The sequence below is a fragment of the Eumetopias jubatus genome, unplaced genomic scaffold (genome assembly GCF_037043125.1).
Source record: "Eumetopias jubatus isolate StellerSeaLion01/CBP00866 unplaced genomic scaffold, mEumJub1_p1.0 scaffold_2, whole genome shotgun sequence".
Lineage (NCBI taxonomy): Eukaryota > Metazoa > Chordata > Mammalia > Carnivora > Otariidae > Eumetopias > Eumetopias jubatus.
The window spans coordinates 144,033,646-144,052,269 of record NW_028274808.1 but is presented as its reverse complement, the minus strand read 5'-3'; the positions used below and the strand labels follow the sequence as shown (position 1 = coordinate 144,052,269).

Here is an 18,624-nt window from a genome sequence, read left to right as displayed (position 1 = left end):
ATTGACATCTTCACAATATTTGTTCTTCCAATCCATGAGCATGGAACCTTTTTCCATTTCTTTGTGTCTTCTTCAATTTCTTTCATGAATATTTTATAGTTTTCTGAGTACAAATCCTTTGCCTCTTTGGTTAGATTTATTCCTAGGTATCTTATGGTTTTGGGTGCAATTGTGAATGGGATCGACTCCTTGATTTGTCTCTCTTCTGTCTTGTTGTTGGTGTATAGGACTGCCACTGATTTCTGTGCATTGATTTTATAGCCTGCCACTTTACTGAATTCCGGTATGAGTTCTAGCAGTTTTGGGGTGGAGTCTTTTGGGTTTTCCACATACAGTATCATATCATCTGCAAAGAGTGAGAGTTTGACTTCCTCTTTGCCGATTTGGATGCCTTTGATTTCTTTTTGTTGTCTGATTGCTGTGGCTAGGACTTCTAATACTATGTTGAATAGCAGTGGTGAGAGTGGACATCCCTGCCACGTTCCTGACCTTAGGGGAAAAGCTCTCAGCTTTTCCCCATTGAGAATGATATTCGCTGTAGGTTTTTCGTAGATGGCTTTTATGATATTGAGGTAGGTACCGTCTACACCTATACTCTGAAGAGCTTTGATCAAGAAAGGATGCTGTACTTTGTCAAATGCTTTTTCTGCATCTATTGAGAGGATTATATGATTCTTGTTCTTTCTTTTGTTAATGTATTGTACCACGTTGATTGATTTGCAGATGTTGAACCAGCCTTGCAGCCCAGGGATAAATCCCACTTGGTCATGGTGAATAATCCTTTTAATGTACTGTTGGATCCTATTGGCTAGTATTTTGGTGAGAATTTTTGCATCCATGTTCATCAAGGATATTGGTCTGTAATTCTCCTTTTTGATGGGGTCTTTGTGTGGTGTTGGGATCAAGGTAATGATGGCCTCATAAAATGAGTTTGGAAGTTTTCCTTCCATTTCTATTTTTTGGAACAGTTTTAGGAGAATAAGTATTAATTCTTCTTTAAATGTCTGATAGAATTCCCCTGGGAAGCCATCTGGCCCTGGGCTTTTGTTTCTTGGGAGATTTTTGATGACTGCTTCAATTTCCTTAGTGGTTATAGGTCTGTTCAGTTTTTCTATCTCTTCCTGGTTCAATTTTGGTAGTTGATACATCTCTAGGAATGCACCCATTTCTTCCAGGTTATCTAATTTGCTGGCATAGAGTTGCTCATAATATGTTCTTATAATTGTTTGTATTTCTTTGGTGTTGGTTGTGATCTCTCCTCTTTCATTCATGATTTTGTTGATTTGGGTCATTTCTCTTTTCTTTTTGATAAGTCTGGCCAGAGGTTTATCAATCTTGTTAATTCTTTCAAAGAACCAGCTCCTACTTTTGTTGATCGTTCTACTGTTCTTTTGGTTTCTATTTCATTGATTTCTGCTCTGATCTTTATGATTTCTCTTCTCCTGCTGGGTTTAGGCTTTATTTGCTGTTCTTTCTCCAGCTCCTTTAGGTGTAGCGTTAGGTTGTGTATTTGAGACCTTTCTTGTTTCTTGAGAAAGGCTTGTATTGCTATATACTTTCCTCTCAGGACTGCCTTTGCTGTATCCCAAAGATTTTGAACAGTTGTGTTTTCATTTTCATTGATTTCTATGAATTTTTTAATTCTTCTTTAATTTCCTGGTTGACCCATTCATTCTTTAGTAGGATGCTCTTTAGCCTCCATGTATTTGAGTTCTTTCCGATTTTCCTCTTGCGATTGAGTTCTAGTTTCAAAGCATTGTGGTCTGAAAATATGCAGGGAATGATCCCAGTCTTTTGGTACCGGTTGAGACCTGATTTGTGACCTAGGATGTGATCAATTCTGGAGAATGTTCCATGGGCACTAGAGAAGAATGTGTATTCCATTGCTTTGGGGTGGAATGTTCTGAATACGTCTGTGAAGTCCATTTGGTCCGGTGTGTCATTTAAAGTCTTTATTTCCTTGTTGATCTTTTGCTTAGATGATCTGTCCATTTCAGTCGAGGGGGGTGTTAAAGTCCCCCACTATTATTGTATTGTCGTCAATGTGTGTCTTTGCTTTTGTTATTAACTGCCTTATATAATTGTCTGCTCCCATGTTAGGGGCATAGATATTTACAATTGTTAGATCTTCTTGTTGGGTAGACCCTTTAAGTAGGATATAGTGTCCTTCCTCATCTCTTATTACAGTCTTTGGTTTAAAATCTAATTTGTCTGATATAAGGATTGCCACCCCAGCTTTCTTTTGGTGTCCATTAGCATGGTAAATGTGTTTCCACTCCCTCACTTTCAATCTGGGGGTGTCTTTGGGTCTAAAATGAGTCTCTTGCAGATAGCATATCGATGGGTCTTGTTTTTTTTTTTTTTAAAGATTTTATTTATTTATTTGAGAGAGAGAGAATGAGAGATAGAGAGCACGAGAGGGAAGAGGGTCAGAGGGAGAAGCAGACTCCCTGCCGAGCAGGGAGCCTGATGCGGGACTCGATCCTGGGACTCCAGGACCATGACCTGAGCCGAAGGCAGTCGCTTAACCAACTGAGCCACCCAGGCGCCCTGGGTCTTGTTTTTTAATCCAATCTGATAGCCTGTGTCTTTTGATTGGGGCATTTAGCCCATTTACATTCAGGGTAACTATTGAAAGATAGGAATCTAGTGCTATTGTATTGCCTGTAAGGTGACTGTTACTGTATATTGTCTCTGTTCCTTTCTGATCTATGCGCTTTTGGGCCCTCTCTTTGCTTAGAGGACCCCTTTCAATATTTCTTGGAGGGCTGGTTTTGTGTTTCCAAATTCCTTTAGTTTTTGTTTGTCCTGGAAGATTTTTATCTCTCCTTCTATTTTCAATGAGATCCTAGCTCGATATAATATTCTTGGCTGCATATTTTTCTCGTGTAGTGCTCTGAAGATATCATGCCAGTCCTTTCTGGCCTGCCAGGTCTCTGTGGATAGGTCTGTTGCCAATCTAATGTTTCTACCATTGTAGGTTACATATCTCTTCTCCCGAGCTGCTTTCAGGATTTTCTCTTTGTCTCTGAGACTCGTAAGTTTTACTATTAGATGTCGGGGTGTTGACCTATTTTTATTGATTTTGAGAGGGGTTCTCTGTGCCTCCTGGATTTTGATGCCTGTTTTCTTCCTCACATTAGGGAAGTTCTCTGCTATTATTTGCTCCAATATACCTTCTGCCCCTCTCTCTCTTTCTTCTTCTGGGATCCCAATTATTCTAATGTTGTTTCATCTTATTGAATCGCTTATCTCTCGAATTCTGCCCTCGTGATCCTGTAGTTGTTTCTCTCTCTTTTTCTCAGCCTCTTTATTTTCCATCATTTGGTCTTCTATATCGCTGATTCTCTCTTCTGCCTCATTTATCCTAGCAGTTAGTTCCGCCATTTTTTATTGCACCTCACTGATAGCTTTTTTGATTTCAACTTGGTTAGATTTTAGTTCTTTTATTTCTCCATAAATGGTTTCTCTAATAACTTCCACGCTTTTTTCAAGCCCAGCTAGTATCTTTAAAGTGATGATTCTGAACTCTAGGTCCGACATCGTACTAATGTCCGTATTGAGTAGGTCCCTGGCTGACGGTACTACCTCTTGTTCTTTTTGTGAGGTGATTTTTTTCATCTTGTCATTTTGTCCAGAGGAGAATAGATGAATGAGAGAACAAAATGCTAACAGGTTTACAACGTCCCCAGCAAATAGACCCTATGGAAATCAGAAAAGACCTGAAACCAGGGGAAAAGACAGGGAAAGAAAGAAAAAAAAAGAAAGAGAAAAAAACGAAAAAGAAAAAGATAAAAGCAAAAACAGAACAAAAAAAACAGAATATGATCAAATATGATCAGGCTAGTGCATAGATCAGTGCCACACACTAGATTTTGGGCGTATTTTTGTCTGTTAGAAAAAAGTGCTTCCTAAAATTTTAAAGGAAGAAAAACATATATGTACAAAATAAGGGTTGATATAATGAAGGGATGGAAGATGCCTGTAAAGATAAAAATTATAAAAGCTTTTAGAAAAGGAATTGATAAGAAGTTGTTTGAAAAAAGAAAGGAGATTTAAAAAAAAAAGAAAAAAAAGGGAGAGAATGTGATCAGGCAGGAGACTAGAACAAAGCCATACACTAGTGATTTAGGGTATATTTCGATCTGTTAGAAGAAACTATATCTTAAAATTTTAAAGAGAGAACAACTTATATATATACATATATATATATGCCAAAAATAAGGGTAACTACTATGAAGGGATAAAATATGACTCTAAAAATGAAAAATAAAAAAATTTTTTTTTAAAAAGAGATTTATAAGATGTTGGTTGAAAAAGGGAAAAAGAAAAATTTAAAAAAAAGTTAAAAAAATTAACTTTGAAAAACTAATGAATCATAGTAAAAAAAGCCATGAATTCTATGTGCAGTATTGCCCTAGCGCTGGAATTCTCCACTTCTCCCTGATGGGTGAACTTGGTCTTGGCTTGCTGGCTGTTCGTGCTGATCTTCTGGGGGAGGGGCCTGTTGCCGTGGTTCCCAAATGTCTTTGCCGGAGGCGGAATTGCCCCGCCCTTGTCAGTCCGGGCTAAGCAAGCTGCTCGGGTTTGCTCTCAGGAGCTTTTGTTCCCTGCAAGCTCTCGGTAAAGCTTTGGAGGACCAGGGTGAAAATGGTGGCCTCCCAATTTCCACCTGGAGGAGCTGAGAAATCAGGGCCCCGCTCCTCAGTGCGCCCCCAGAGAAAAGCAGTCACTCCTGTCTTCCCGGTCTCCGGCCGCACTGCGTGCTCACCCGGCCTGTGACCGAGCGTTTCTATCTCTGGCTCCCAACCCCGTGTGGAGTCTCCAAACCCAGCAGATCCCTGCGGTGCACTCCTGCACTGCTCCTCCCCGGCGAGGAAGGGGAGTCTCCCCAGCTCTGCCACTTGTTGGTTCCCTGCTGGAGGAACAGTGCCCCGACTGTGCCGCAGATCACAGTTTATGGCAACCCCGAGCTGAGAGCCCGCGCCTCGGCTCCGTCACTGCATCCGGCTTCCCCGCTCCAATACCTGGGAGCTCTGCTGCACTCAGGCACCCCTGGTTTTTCTGTGACCCCGAGGGTCCTGAGACCACACTGTCCTGCGAGGGTTCCACCCCCCCGCTTAGCCACTGGAGCGACGTCCCTCCGCGGAGCCGCCTTCTAAAAGTTCCGATTTTGGCTCTATCACTTGCCAGAAGCGGCCGACGGAGGCCCCCTTTCCCCGCCGTCTATCCTCCCGAATATCACCTCGGATTCACTTCTCCGCACGTCCTACCTTCCAGTAAGTGGTCGCTTCTCTGTTCAGAGAGTTGTTGCTACTCTTCTTCCATCTCCTGTTGAGTTCTTAGGTGTTCAGAATGGTTTGATCCCTATTCAGCTGAATTCCTGAGACCAGATGAAATTCAGGTCTCCTACTCCTCCGCCATCTTGCTCCGCCGCCTCTGTATCATTTTTATAAGCAAAATGCATTTTAATCCACCATTTGGGGCTTAGATTTTACTTTCATCTGCTAGAAATTTCATATTTACATGTTAAATTTGAAAAACTGCTATTTGGCAAACCTCTCTATGAAATGTTTGATTTCATGTCTGAATATTGAATGATTCCGTGGAAATTAAAGACATTCCTACTATATAAGCATTTTGTATGTATTTGGCATTGAAATACAAGAGTGTCTGTGGGGAGACTTCACTGAACAATCAACAGTAACTTAACACTTAAAACCAACAGCACAAGAATATGATTGTGCGTGATGGCTCCTTGAAAGGTTATATTTACAAGCTGATATACCTCATTTTTATAAAAGGCCATGTCTCTTAAATTATGGACTTCTGTAAAAAAAAAAAGGTGTTGAGGTGATTTCAGATAATCTAATCAGGGTTAAAATTTCATTGACATAATTTCAGAGATCCAATTAGGAATAAAATTTCCCTTTAAAAAGAAATATTCTTAGGCAAGAAGGGTAATTTAATAGGTATTTCTTTCTTTTAGATTTGGAATCATATTGAGGCAATGTTTTGTAGGAAAAGAATGAATGAAAGTCATTGTACACTTACCCTGTGCCAACCAGCATCATGGTCTTTGGATGTCTCTGCTTCTGTTTTCTCATCTATTAAATGAGGGAATGGGGTTAGATTGGGTGTCTACAACCATACAGATCCAAATTTTCCTTATTATAGTAAATATTTTATACTATTTCCCACTATCCAAAAATGCAGAAGCAATATAATCTCTTTGCACACATAATATTTTTTTTAATTTTTTTATTGTTATGTTAATCACCATATATTACATCATTAGTTTTTGGTGCAGTGTTCCATGATTCATTGTTTGTTCATAACACCCAGTGCTCCATGCAGAACGTGCCCTCCTCAATACCCATCACCAGGCTGACCCATCCCCTTACCCCCTCCCCTCTAGAAACCTCAGTTTGTTTTTCAGAGTCCATCATCTCTCATGGTTCGTCTCCCCCTCTGACATACTCCCCTTTTCTTCCTCTCCTGTTATCTTCTTCTTTTTCTTTTTTCTTAAAATATGTTGCGTTATTTGTTTCAGAAGTACAGATCTGTGATTCAACAGTCTTGCACAATTCACAGCACTCACCGTAGCACATACCCTCCCCAATGTCTATCACCCAGCCACCCCATCCCTCCCACCCCCAGCCACTCCAGTAACACTCAGTTTGTTTCCTGAGATTAAGAATTCCTCATATCAGTGAGGTCATGTGATACATGTCTTTCTCTGATTGACTTATTTCACTCAGCATAACACCCTCCAGTTCCATCCACGTCGTTGCAAATGGCAAGATCGCATTCCTTTTGATGGCTGCATAATATTCCATTGTGTATATATACCACTTCTTCTTTATCCATTCATCTGTCGATGGGCATCTTGGCTCTTTCCACAGTTTGGCTATTGTGGACATTGCTGCTATAAACATTGGGGTACACGTACCCCTTCGGGTCCCTACATTTGTATCTTTGTGGTAAATACCCAGTAGTCTTTGCACACATAATTTAGTGGAATTCAATATAATATCATATCCATACTATAAGGCAGAAATAAAGAGAAATCAATTTATAATTAAATAATGTGTTTTATATGATGTTCTGGCATAGATACACTAGAAGAGATAATGAAGCAGACAGAAGCTTGTACCTACTTAAAATGAGTAAGTTCACATTTGAGAGGAGTAGTTCAAAAACCACTCCATACAAGAAGTACACAGAGATGAAAGCCCAGGCATCAGGGTGTGGACATTAGAATAAAAAAACAGTGTTAGGATAAGTAATAACAGAACAGGCTGATTTGTAGGTAATAAAAGAAGACAGGGAACGGAGAAAATAAGACGGTAGAACACTCTTTGACAGTTTTATTTGCTGTGGCTTTGTAAAATGTTTCTTTAAGCTTGATGGCTTCACCACTTAATTCCTAAACAGAAAAGTGTTGGCAAGAATGAGCAAATTGGTAATTCAAATACCATGGGGAGGTAAAGGGAATAGAGTGTGCTAAGGGGCTGCTGTTTTTTAGGGCAGTCAGGAGACTTCTGTCAAGTGTTTCCATTTGCAAAGAGAACCGAAAGAAGCAAGGAAGATCACATAAGGCAGAAGAGGATCCTGAGGGAGTGTGCTTAAAATGTGGACTCATCTGTAAGAAGCCCAGCCTGAGAGGGTTGCAGCAGAACCCGTAGGGCCAAGTGCAGAAGTGGTGGAGGGTGAGGTCAGAGAGTTGCCACAGGAAGAGATCATCCAGGGACTTGAAAGCCACTACAAGAACTTCTGACTATTATCTTACAGGGGGAACCACTGGAGCTATTGTGCTGAGAAGTAACATGATAAGACTTGTATTTTAACAAAGGCCTTTCTTTCTTTCACTCAGTCACAATGAATATGTTCCAACTGAAAATAGAGTGTAGAGTTGTAAGAGAAGTAGGTAGACCAATTAGACTGAATAGGAGGCTTTGTCAATACTTCAGGTAAGAGATGATGGTGGCCTGGATTTTAGTGGTAGTGAAGAGGAGGAGCTAAGAAGTGGCTGAATTATAGATACACACTTGAGCAGTTTGAAGAATGGACTAGATATCTACTGAAGTGGGAAGACTTAAGGAGCAGCAGGCTGTGTGTGGGAGGGAAAGCAGGAGTTTAATTTTGGGAATGCCACGTTTGAGATGCGTTTTAGGCATTCAAATGGTGAGTGCAAAGAAGCAATTAGATACAGGAGTATGGAGTTGAGAAAGAAGTCAGGTCTGGGAGATATAAATTTTGGATTTATCATTGTAAAGATGGTATCTAAAGCAATGAAACCCCATGAGATTATTAAGGCAATGAATGCAGAGAGAAAAAAGAAGTCAAAAAATGAGTCCTGAAGTTAATGAAGTGGATTTATCCGTGGACATTGAGAAGGATAGCACAGAAGTAGAAAGGGGCTCTGGAGAGTGACATCTTGGAAATCAAATGAAGACGCATGCTTTCAGATTACCTGTGTTCAGGGTTTCTGGTTGATTAAGGCAAGGACTGATTTGGCAAAATGGGATTAGTAACAGGTCTTTGGTGTCTTTGGCAAAATATTTTATATAGAATAGTGAAACGAAAGTCTTAATTGAGCCCAAAAGAGAAACAAAAGTTAAGACAGCCAAGCGTAGATCCTCTTTCGAAGAAATGTGCTGTTAGGTGGTATGAGAAGAGTAGAGCAGTATCCAGAGAAGGAAGAGAAGATATATAATTTTTAAGATGCGAGATTACAGAATTTATAAATGGGAATAATCTCCTAGAACAGTGTTGCTCAATAAAACTCTCACTAGACAGCAGTGTTCTATCATCTGACTCTTGCTGTCCTATATGGTAACCACTCATCACAAGTGGCATTGAGCACTTGAAATGTGGCTAGTATGACTGAGGAATTGAGTTTCAAATTTTATTTAATTGTAGTTAATTTAAATTTCAATAGTCACCCATGCTGGTGATGAATTGGACAGCGTAGCTCTAGAGAGGAAAGTTGGCCAATAGAAGCCAGGTCAGTTGCTGCAGGGACGACCTTCAGTAGCTGAAAGTGGAAGGGATCTCAAACATAGGTAGCACAGTTGGCCTTGATAGGGACATGGGCAGTTGGTTCATTGTAATGGAAGGTAAGGTGTGTGGATTCAGATACAGGCATGAGGGTAGATGTGGTGGTGGTGGCTTATGGAATTGCTCTTCTGATCACTTTCCTGTGTTCAGTGAAATAAGAAGTGAGGTCATTAGGCTGCATAAGAAGGTGTGGAAGCAATGTTGGAATAATAGAGAAGTAAGGCAGGGAATAGTGACACCTAGCTTACCTAAGGGCCTCTTGAGATTAGCGGTCATGGATTTAAAGAGACATCAGTGGGCATGGTTTTCTGTTTTTCTCCATCCATAGTTAGGGGGCCCTTCCTCCTCTGGATACTACTCTACTCTTCTAGTACCGTATTCAGGGTGCGGTTGTTTACTACCTGGAGTTAACACTTTGCCAGAAAATTTAATCAAGGGAAAAAGGGGCAAGAGAGAGATTAAAACGATACACTGTGGAATCCAAGCTAGGTAAGGAGCAAAGTGAGAACATGAGGTAGTAGAGGACAGTGAAAAGGTGCAAGACCAAGGAATTGCAGAATATTTTAAGCATATTAAATATATCACTCAACATGGAGCCACTGAAGATGAAATCCTAGGTGTTTTATCCTGTCATCAAAGGTCCTATTTATTTATTTATTTATTTATTTATTTATTTATTTTTACAGTTTGTCTTGTTAACAGTTTGGGGGAAATTCTTTAATCCTTTTCCATGGGGTTGTTTCAGGATTCAAAATTTGAAGCACCACTCTGGGCAAATACTGTCCAATGTTTAAAATACTAAAAAAAAAAAAGGCAGATTTCCAGTTTCTACCAAGTTTGTGACACTTCAACATCCTGTGTTATGCTTAGTCTTTTGAAAGTTTTGCACCCTCTACTCAGAATCCTATAGGTGAAATTAATATTATTAATTATTTTCACATATTACCAAGGCATATCCACATCCTTTGATGATAAGATCTTGTTTAAATCAACATTATTTTACATAAATGAGTTATTTGTTGAGCCTTGAAAATCTTTGGATTATACAGAGCTCTCCTCTGTTTTCTCATGTGTATCTGGAATATAACCCTTTCCTGACACACTCACATACAGACAGCTTTCTCTATCTTGCACTGTTTGAGTCTAAAAACATAGATAGATTAATAGATAAAGCTCTGTGAGATAAGAAGTAGTCCTTAGCTCTTTTGTATATGTTTTCCATTTAAAATTAGGACTCAGAGCAAAATCAGTAGCATAAATTTAAATTCTGGGTTCCTAACCTGCCCTTCTAAAAAGAATCCATCTTTTATCTACGATTTCTCAAACACTTAACGCTATTAACCCAGGACCCTTTTGTTATTGTCAAACCTTGTGTAGCAAGTATGAATCTTAGACTACAAAATTAAGTATGTGGGAAAATTCACATTCCTTTTTTTTTTAAAGTAAAGAACATAAATCTGACTATACTCCTTATTCCCCCAAAGTTTCATGAGATTTAACTTCATCCATTAATGGGGCTTCTCAATTTCTACCACCCATCTCCCAGATACTTCTATGATCCTAGGAGATGCATGCAAAAGAAAATATTTGAAGAATGTTCCTGTGGTCTTACAATCCCTGAAAGACCCATTTTCCAAGCCCACATGGTCTATTTAAGTGCAAAGCTGCATGCTTCAAGCACAGAAAGCTCTAAGCTTGGAGCACAGATCAAGAAACCATGCTTAGAGCACAGAAATCTTTGCCAACTTGGAAACTCCAGATCTTGTGTCTAACTTTCCTAGATGTAAAAATACAACCATTGTCCCAGAGTCCTGCCACCTTTCTGGGGATCTGAGAGAAGTTCGGGATTTTCATTCCTAGCAGAAACTCAGATCATAGTGCCTTTCCTAGTCTTGGATAATGTACTTTCTCTTCCCTTCTCAGGTCTCTTTCTTTATAAAGACACTCTTCTCTTTCTTCTCCTCCATCAGGATTGCTAGGATAATCTCAATTACTTTAGGCTTTTATTAAAAAAAAAAAGAAGAAGTCTTTAGACATCTCCTTTAGAGCCAATAAATCTAAGCTCCCCTGAGGCAAGAGACTACAAAGGGCAAAGGGAGTTAAAACATATAATGATAATCACATAAAGCATCCCACCACACTTGAGAAGGCCATCACCATGCTGACCAACCTTGGCCCTGAACTACTTACTCCTCAGTTATTCATGTGCTGAGGGACAGCAACAAATGCAGTACACTTTGGAATCCTCAGATATTCCTAGTCCTCACAGTTATTTACCTCATTAGAGTAATATCTTATCTAGTTAGAGCTTTGCCATCAAAATTAACTATGGCATCCAGTTGCACATGGCAGAACTAACAATGCACTCTCTTACTTGTGCCTGGAAGAAACAAAAGCAAACTCCTGAGATCTGTTCTTGCATGTCTGCAGCCCATATGGCCTACTTTCCTAACGCCCTACTGACCTACTAACATTCCTGAGGTTCTCAGCCTTGTCATATTATCACCCAAGAAACAGCTACCCAAAAGATTACGCCCCAGAGAAAGAGAGATGCTTTTGCTTCACTGAGTTGTGCGTGATCTCAGTGTAATGGTACTTGGAATAAAGACAAAGGTAGTTCTGGGAAAGAAACACCTCCTCATTCATGGGTCTCACAACCCAAACCTTATAACAAAGGGAAAAAAAATCATTTACATTTTGTGAGGAGGTGCAAACAACTCCTTGGCTTTTAAGTTTATTTGACACTACTCATCTTTGAGCCCCATGACCTGCCTTGAAGACGGTCCTGTCACTTGCCCTCTGGGTCCTCTTCCTATGGTCTAGGCAAGGAAAAAGGCTCTGGAATCCAAATTTGTTGGTTTAATTTCACATCCACTTTCCCAAAGAAATTTCCAGAAATAAGAAGAAACTTCATTGGTTCCATTTTACTCTAGTAAATTTGTTTTCTACTGAGCTCATTCTGTGTGCCTCAATAGAAAACTTATTTCCTGAGCTTCCAGGGTAAAAGCAGAGTTTTTTGCTTTTGACATATCCATTCATTGTCTTAAGTGGTGTACCCTCTAGATAGTTCATCCGATTTCTGGGACTTACTTATTCGTTTTTGTTTGGGTAGCTCAGACATTTATGTTTTTATTTTTTTAAAAGATTTTATTTATTTATTTGAGAGAGAGAATGAGAAAGAGAGAGCATGAGAGGGGGAGGGTCAGAGGGAGAAGCAGACTCCCTGGCTCAGGAGGGAGCCCGACGCGGGACTCGATCCCAGGACTCCAGGATCATGACCTGAGCCAAAAGCAGTCGCTTAATCAACTGAGCCACCCAGGCTCCCGGGTAGCTCAGACGTTTAGAAAAGTAGTTCAAAGATACCAAACTAGAATATTAAATGATATTCTTAAAAATTTGCTTTATTGGGAAGGGTATATAAACATATTGCCATATTTTGTATTTTCTTCTTATTCCTCCTCCTCCTTTTGTTGTTTGTTGTTTTTCTTCCTCTTTTTCTCTTCCTCCTCCCCGTCAACCTCTTCCTTCTCCCCCTCCTCCTGCTGCTGCTTCTGCTTCTTCCTTTTCTTCTTCCTCTCTTCTTCCTCCTTCTTTCTTCTCACTCCCCTTCTTTTTCCTTCTCTTCCCCTTTCTCAATTTCTTCTTCTCCATCTTCCCTCCTTCTCCTCCTCCTTCTCCTTCTTATTCTTCAGTTTATCTGTTTCCCCTAGCCTACGTGGAAATCTATGGTTCTGTGTAGGGCAGTGATAATGGTGAGTGGGGCATCCTTTACTAGGGGAAAAGAGTAGGTAAGATATGAAACTTAGAATTAAGGAAAGTATTACTAGTTTCACAGTTTAAAACTAAATTCTCCAGTCTTGGAGTCTTATTGCCAGAAACAAGCGACTTGTGTATGAATATCCTTGACCATTCTTTCTGGTGAGCCAATGTGCCTCTTGGATTCTAGATTATGAACAATATTGTCTGGAATTTCTGTTGTGTCCATATGGTGAAACTATCTGCTAGGAGACAAGGGTACAAAGATGAATAGTTCATGACACCTACAAGTGCATAAACTCATCATGTAGAATGGCAAATAAAAATAACTTGGGAGCACCTGGGTGGCTCAGCTGGTTAAGCATCTGCCTTCAGCTCAGGTCATGATCTTGGGGTCCTGGGATGGAGCCCTGTATTGGGCTCCCTGCTCAACGGGGAGTCTGCTTCTCCCTCTCCCTCTGCCCCTGTCCGCCCCACCCTGTCATGATCTCTCTCTCTCTTCTCTCAAATAAATCAATAAAATCTTAAAAAAAGAAAAAATAATTCAAGCAATATTATAAAAGTTAAATGGTGATGTAAGAAACCCTTCAAATTGAATGCTCAGAAAAAGTCATGAGGAAATGGAAGCATGTAGAGATTAAACAGCTAGTCTAAGATCATACAGCAATAGGACTTAAGTCAGGACTTGAACTTTACACAACTTATAAGACAGCTCTTGAGGTTCTGAAGAATCACAAAGAAAGAAGGACCTGAGGCTAATGAAAGATTCTGAGGGGAAATCATGTTTCACCGTAGTCTGGAAGGATGAGTAGTAAACTATGCATCCCAGATGAACAAGGTATGTGTGGATATTTCATATAAAGCAAAGAGGGGGGGAGAGAGACAGTCCAAAGGCTAAGAACAGCATAGAAACCCTTAATACCTTATAGTTCAAATGTCTTCTTATTCTGGTTCCTTTGGACAATACATGTGTTGATATCACTCTGTCATAATTAGATAATTGACCAAGGAAACAGAATTAGAATAAAAAACCCCTCAGAAATAGACTCCTGTGTGAACAGTTAATATGAAAGAGGCAGAATTGCATACATATGGCATAAAGTGGAGAAAGGTGCTGGGACAATTGAGTATTTGTACGGGAAAAGATTAGATTGATTCTGTATTGGATCCTGGCACGCCAGCTCAGATCTCCTTTTCAGGGTAGTGGTACTAATTCTCTAGCTGCCAGGAGTATTGCTAGATGACAGCTCATAACAGAATCCCTCCTCAGGAAGTTCCTTTGGCTTAAGAAAGCTGCCTTGCTTAAGTCTGTGTCCCCCTTGTTAAGGGAAGCCCATTTTCAAAGACTGGTGTGTGTGGGGGTACAAATCTATCAATTTGAGGGATTTGGGAAGGTTATCCCAGCTCCATATCTCCCCATGGGATCAGCTGAGGCCTCTGCTGCATCTACTTCCCCATTCAAATTCAAGTTCAAGTTCAATTCTCCCTCTGTCAAATTCTGCTACCTTCACTTTCTTCTGGGTATTGTTCCTAAGAGCATTCTCCAATAAACCACAAGTATGCAAATCACCAGCTCGAAGACTGTTTCCCAGGGAGGTCCACCTATGATAGACTCCTAACCCATGCCATATGCCAAAATCAATTCCAGGTAAGGTGAAATGAAGGTGTATAGAGAGGTAAAATAATCTACGCAAGATTACGCATCTGAGAACTGATAGAACTGAGATTTAAACCTGGTAGTCTGGCTCTAGAGTCCCTGCTCTTGACCACTAATGGCAAGGAAAATAAACCAACTATAGCCATGTGGAATGTCATGGCTAAATTACACAAACAATGTGGAAAAGAATTTTTGGTGCAAAAGAAGCAGGCACCAAAAATGTAAACAGTATGATTCCCTTTATATAAAGTCCCAAACCAGGCAAAATGAGCTGTATTATTTAGGAATGCAGGCAAAAAGAAAGGTAAGAGAATGATTGTTGAGAAAACCAGAGAGTGGTTATATGAGGTGTGGGGGCGGAGGATTGGGAAGAATGTTCTGGGGGTGGTAGTAATGTACTATTTCTTGATCTGGGTGGTGGTTACACATATATTTATAATAATGTTTTAAACTATATATATTCTTATTCACTTATTCTATGAATATGACAATTTTCACAATTTTTTTTAAGTAACAGGGAATACAGAAAGCCATGGTGGCCAAGGAGTTGACAACAGGGGAAAGCCCTGTGAAAGAGCTGCCAAGGGTCAGAGTCACAGAATTTTGTGTGTAAGTGTTAATGTGCTTTTCAGTCATTAAGCATGAAATTTTGCAGAAGCCTTTCTAAGTTGTCTGTTTTTAAGCAAGGAACTCTGGAGTCCTGGTGGTCTAGACAGAGAGGTGTCTGATCTCTCCTGCTATGGAGCCATGGAGAGCTCAACTGCCCACCTCCCTCTGGAGCTTTGAAGTCCATGTTTTAATCTGCCTGGACACCTTTCTCTCCTGCATGCCTTTAGCACCTCGGAATCAACTTGTCTGAAACAGAACTCATCAGTAGCAGGATGAGCTTTTAAAGTTCTTTTTATTGGCCACCTGCACCAGAGACCTTCGCCTCGCCCTGCTGGCTCCTCACCCTCTGGGAGAAACATGGATAATCTCAGTGATACCTTGAAGAAGTTGAAGATAACAGCTGTTGACAGAACTGAGGATAGTTTAGAAGGATGCTTGGATTGTCTGCTTCAAGCGCTGGCTCAAAATAATATGGAAGCGAGTGAAAAAATCCAAGGAAGTGGAATACTTCAGCTGTTTGCAAGTCTGTTGATTCCACAGTCTTCCTGCACAGCCAAAGTAGCTAACATCATAGCAGAAATAGCCAAAAATGAATTTATGCATATTCCGTGTGTGGATGCTGGATTGATTTCACCACTGGTGCAGCTGCTAACTAACAAAGACCAGGAAGGGCTACTTCAAACAGGCAGGGCTCTAGGAAACATATGTTATGATAGCCATGAGGGCAGAAGTGCAGTTGACCAAACAGGTGGTGCACAGATTGTAATTGACCCTTTAAGGTCACTGTGCAGTATAACAGATGCTGCCAATGAGAAGCTCTTGACTGTCTTTTGTGGCATGCTGATGAACTATAGCAATGAGAATGATTCCTTTCAAGCTCAGCTTATCAATACGGGTGTTATACCTACCTTAGTGAAATTATTGGGCATCCATTGCCAAAATGCAGCTCTTACAGAAATGTGTCTTGTTCCATTTGGCAACCTAGCAGAACTTAAGTCAAGTAAAGAAGAGTTTGCCAGTATGAACATTGTTGAAGAGCTGGTAAAACTCTTCAAAAAACAAATAGAATATGATAAAAGGGAAATGATTTTTGAAGTTCTTGCTCCATTGGCAGAAAATGACACTATTAAGCTATAGCTGGTTGAAGCAGGCCTGGTAGAATGTCTACTAGAGATTGTTCAGCAGAAAGTGGATAGTGCCAAAGAGGATGATATTGCTGAGCTCAAAACTGCTTCAGATCTAATGGTTTTACTACTTCTTGGAGATGAAACCATGCAGAAATTATTTGAAGGAGGAAAAGGTAATGTGTTTCAAAAGGTGCTGTCCTGGATTCCATCAAATAACCACCAGCTACACCTTGCTGGATCATTGGCAATTGCAAATTTTGCCAGAAATGATGGAAACTGTATTCACAGTTTCTACAGTGGAATTGTAGAAAAACTTATGGATTTACTGGACAGACATGTTGAAGATGGAAATGTAACAGTACAGCATGCAGCATTAAGTGCCCTCAGAAATCTGGCCATTCCAGTTATAAATAAAGCAAAGATGTTATCAGCTGGAGTCACAGAGGCAGTTTTGAAATTCCTTAAGCCTGAAATACCCCCGGTTCAGTTCAAACTTCTGGGAACATTAAGAATGTTAATAGATGCACAAGCAGAAGCTGCTGAACAACTGGGAAAGACTGTTAAATTAGTGGAGCATTTGGTAGAATGTTGTGAAGCCAAAGATCACGCTGGTGTGATGGGGGAGTCCAACAGACTGCTGTCTGCCCTCATACAACACAGTAAATCAAAAGATGTAATTAAAACCATTGTACAGAGTGGTGGCATCAAGCATCTAGTTACCATGGCAACTAGTGAACATGTAGTAATGCAGAATGAAGCCCTTGTTGCTTTGGCACTAATAGCTTTAGAGTTGGGCACTGATGAGAAAGATCTAGAAAGTTCTAAACTTGTAGAGATTTTACACAGACTGTTAGCAGATGAAAGAAGTGCTCCTGAAATCAAATATAATTCCATGGTCCTGATTTGTGATCTCATGGGATCTGAATCTCTACACAAGGAAGTACAGGATATGGCCTTTCTAGATGTTGTATCCAAACTTCGCAGTCATGAGAACAAAAGTGCTGCTTTCTGCCAATGGAGCAAGAACTTCAAAAATCATTTCCCTTTTATCATATTCTATTTGTTTTTTGAAGAGTCTCTCTCACAGAGCAGAGACTTACTGTGGACAGCTGAGAACAGCCCGTCTCTGATACATGGCATTATCCCAGCTCCGATTTCCCCTTTGTCCTCCATCCAGCTGCCTCTTCTGCTTCATTTTCTTCCATATCACTTGTGCATGCGTGTAATGTTCCAGTACCAATTGAAGAACTGCTGTAGGTACCTGCCAATAAGATTTCTAAACCCATAGTTAGTGTGAACATGACTTTGTCAAAAACAAGTCTCCCCCCATAACTGTTCTCTTGTATTCCTGTTGCTTGAGCTACATTAAGTAGAATGTGCATGTTGTAGTCCTATGATGATGTAAACTTGGTACTACATAATGACTTGCTCCTCACATTTGGTAAACTACATAATAATGTACTGGTAAATAAGAAACAAACAAGAATGCAGCAGGGTCTGTCTAGCTTATTAAGGATGGAACTGAATAGTAAAAATAGCTCCATTTTTTGGTGCTTGGGAAGCACGGTGACCAAAAAACTGTATGACTGTTCATTCATTGGTTTTACCTACTAATGTCAAACCCATGGTACCTAGAGTTAAATAAAATCCAATGCTCTCACTCTTTACCCTATGGTTTCTCCTTCTTCCTAACTTTGTAGACTCCTGAAACTGCCACAAACTTGGCAAGACTTCCCTGAGGCTTTTTAATTTCATATTTAATTGGCTGTCATCACTGAAACCTAACATTGAAATCATTTGTACTTTCAGCATGAAACTAAGGGGTTGAAGTATCTGTGTTACACTAAGTAACATCTCTTTTGGCCTATATTTTAGAATCTATGTACATTTTGACATCAGCATTGTCCAACACTTGTCTTTAAAAGTTCACCTGGCATTTCTTTTCTTTTTTTAAAGATTTTTTTAAAGATTTTATTTATTTATTTGACAGAGAGAGACACAGCGAGAGAGGGAACACAAGCAGGGGGAGTGGGAGAGGGAGAAGCAGGCTCCTGGCGGAGCAGGGAGCCTGATGCGGGGCTCGATCCCAGGACCCTGGGATCATGACCTGAGCCGAAGGCAGACGCTTAACTGACTGAGCCACCCAGGCGCCCCCTGGCATTTATTTTCAACTGAGGAAATTGAGTATAGCTCATTGGAGGTTGGGGTTGTTGGGTTTTTTTGTTTTTCAACATTCAGCTTGAAAGCAAGAAGTTTCCTCTGTCACAGTCCATTTAAATCTTATATTAGAACTAGCAGGACATAGGAAAAAAGATTAAGAAAATAGAGCTAGCAGGACATAGAAAGAAAGATTAAGAAAGAAGTTTGTCTTATACTAAAGAAAGGAAGCGGTTATAAAAGCCATAGTAGCCA

General features: G+C 40.1%; 1 pseudogene; it reads left to right on the top strand.

Moving 5' to 3' along the window:
- Positions 1 to 15,402: 15,402 nt before the first annotated feature.
- LOC114206714 (rap1 GTPase-GDP dissociation stimulator 1 pseudogene) lies at positions 15,403 to 17,500 on the top strand (annotated as a pseudogene).
- The last annotated feature ends 1,124 nt before the right edge of the window (positions 17,501 to 18,624 follow it).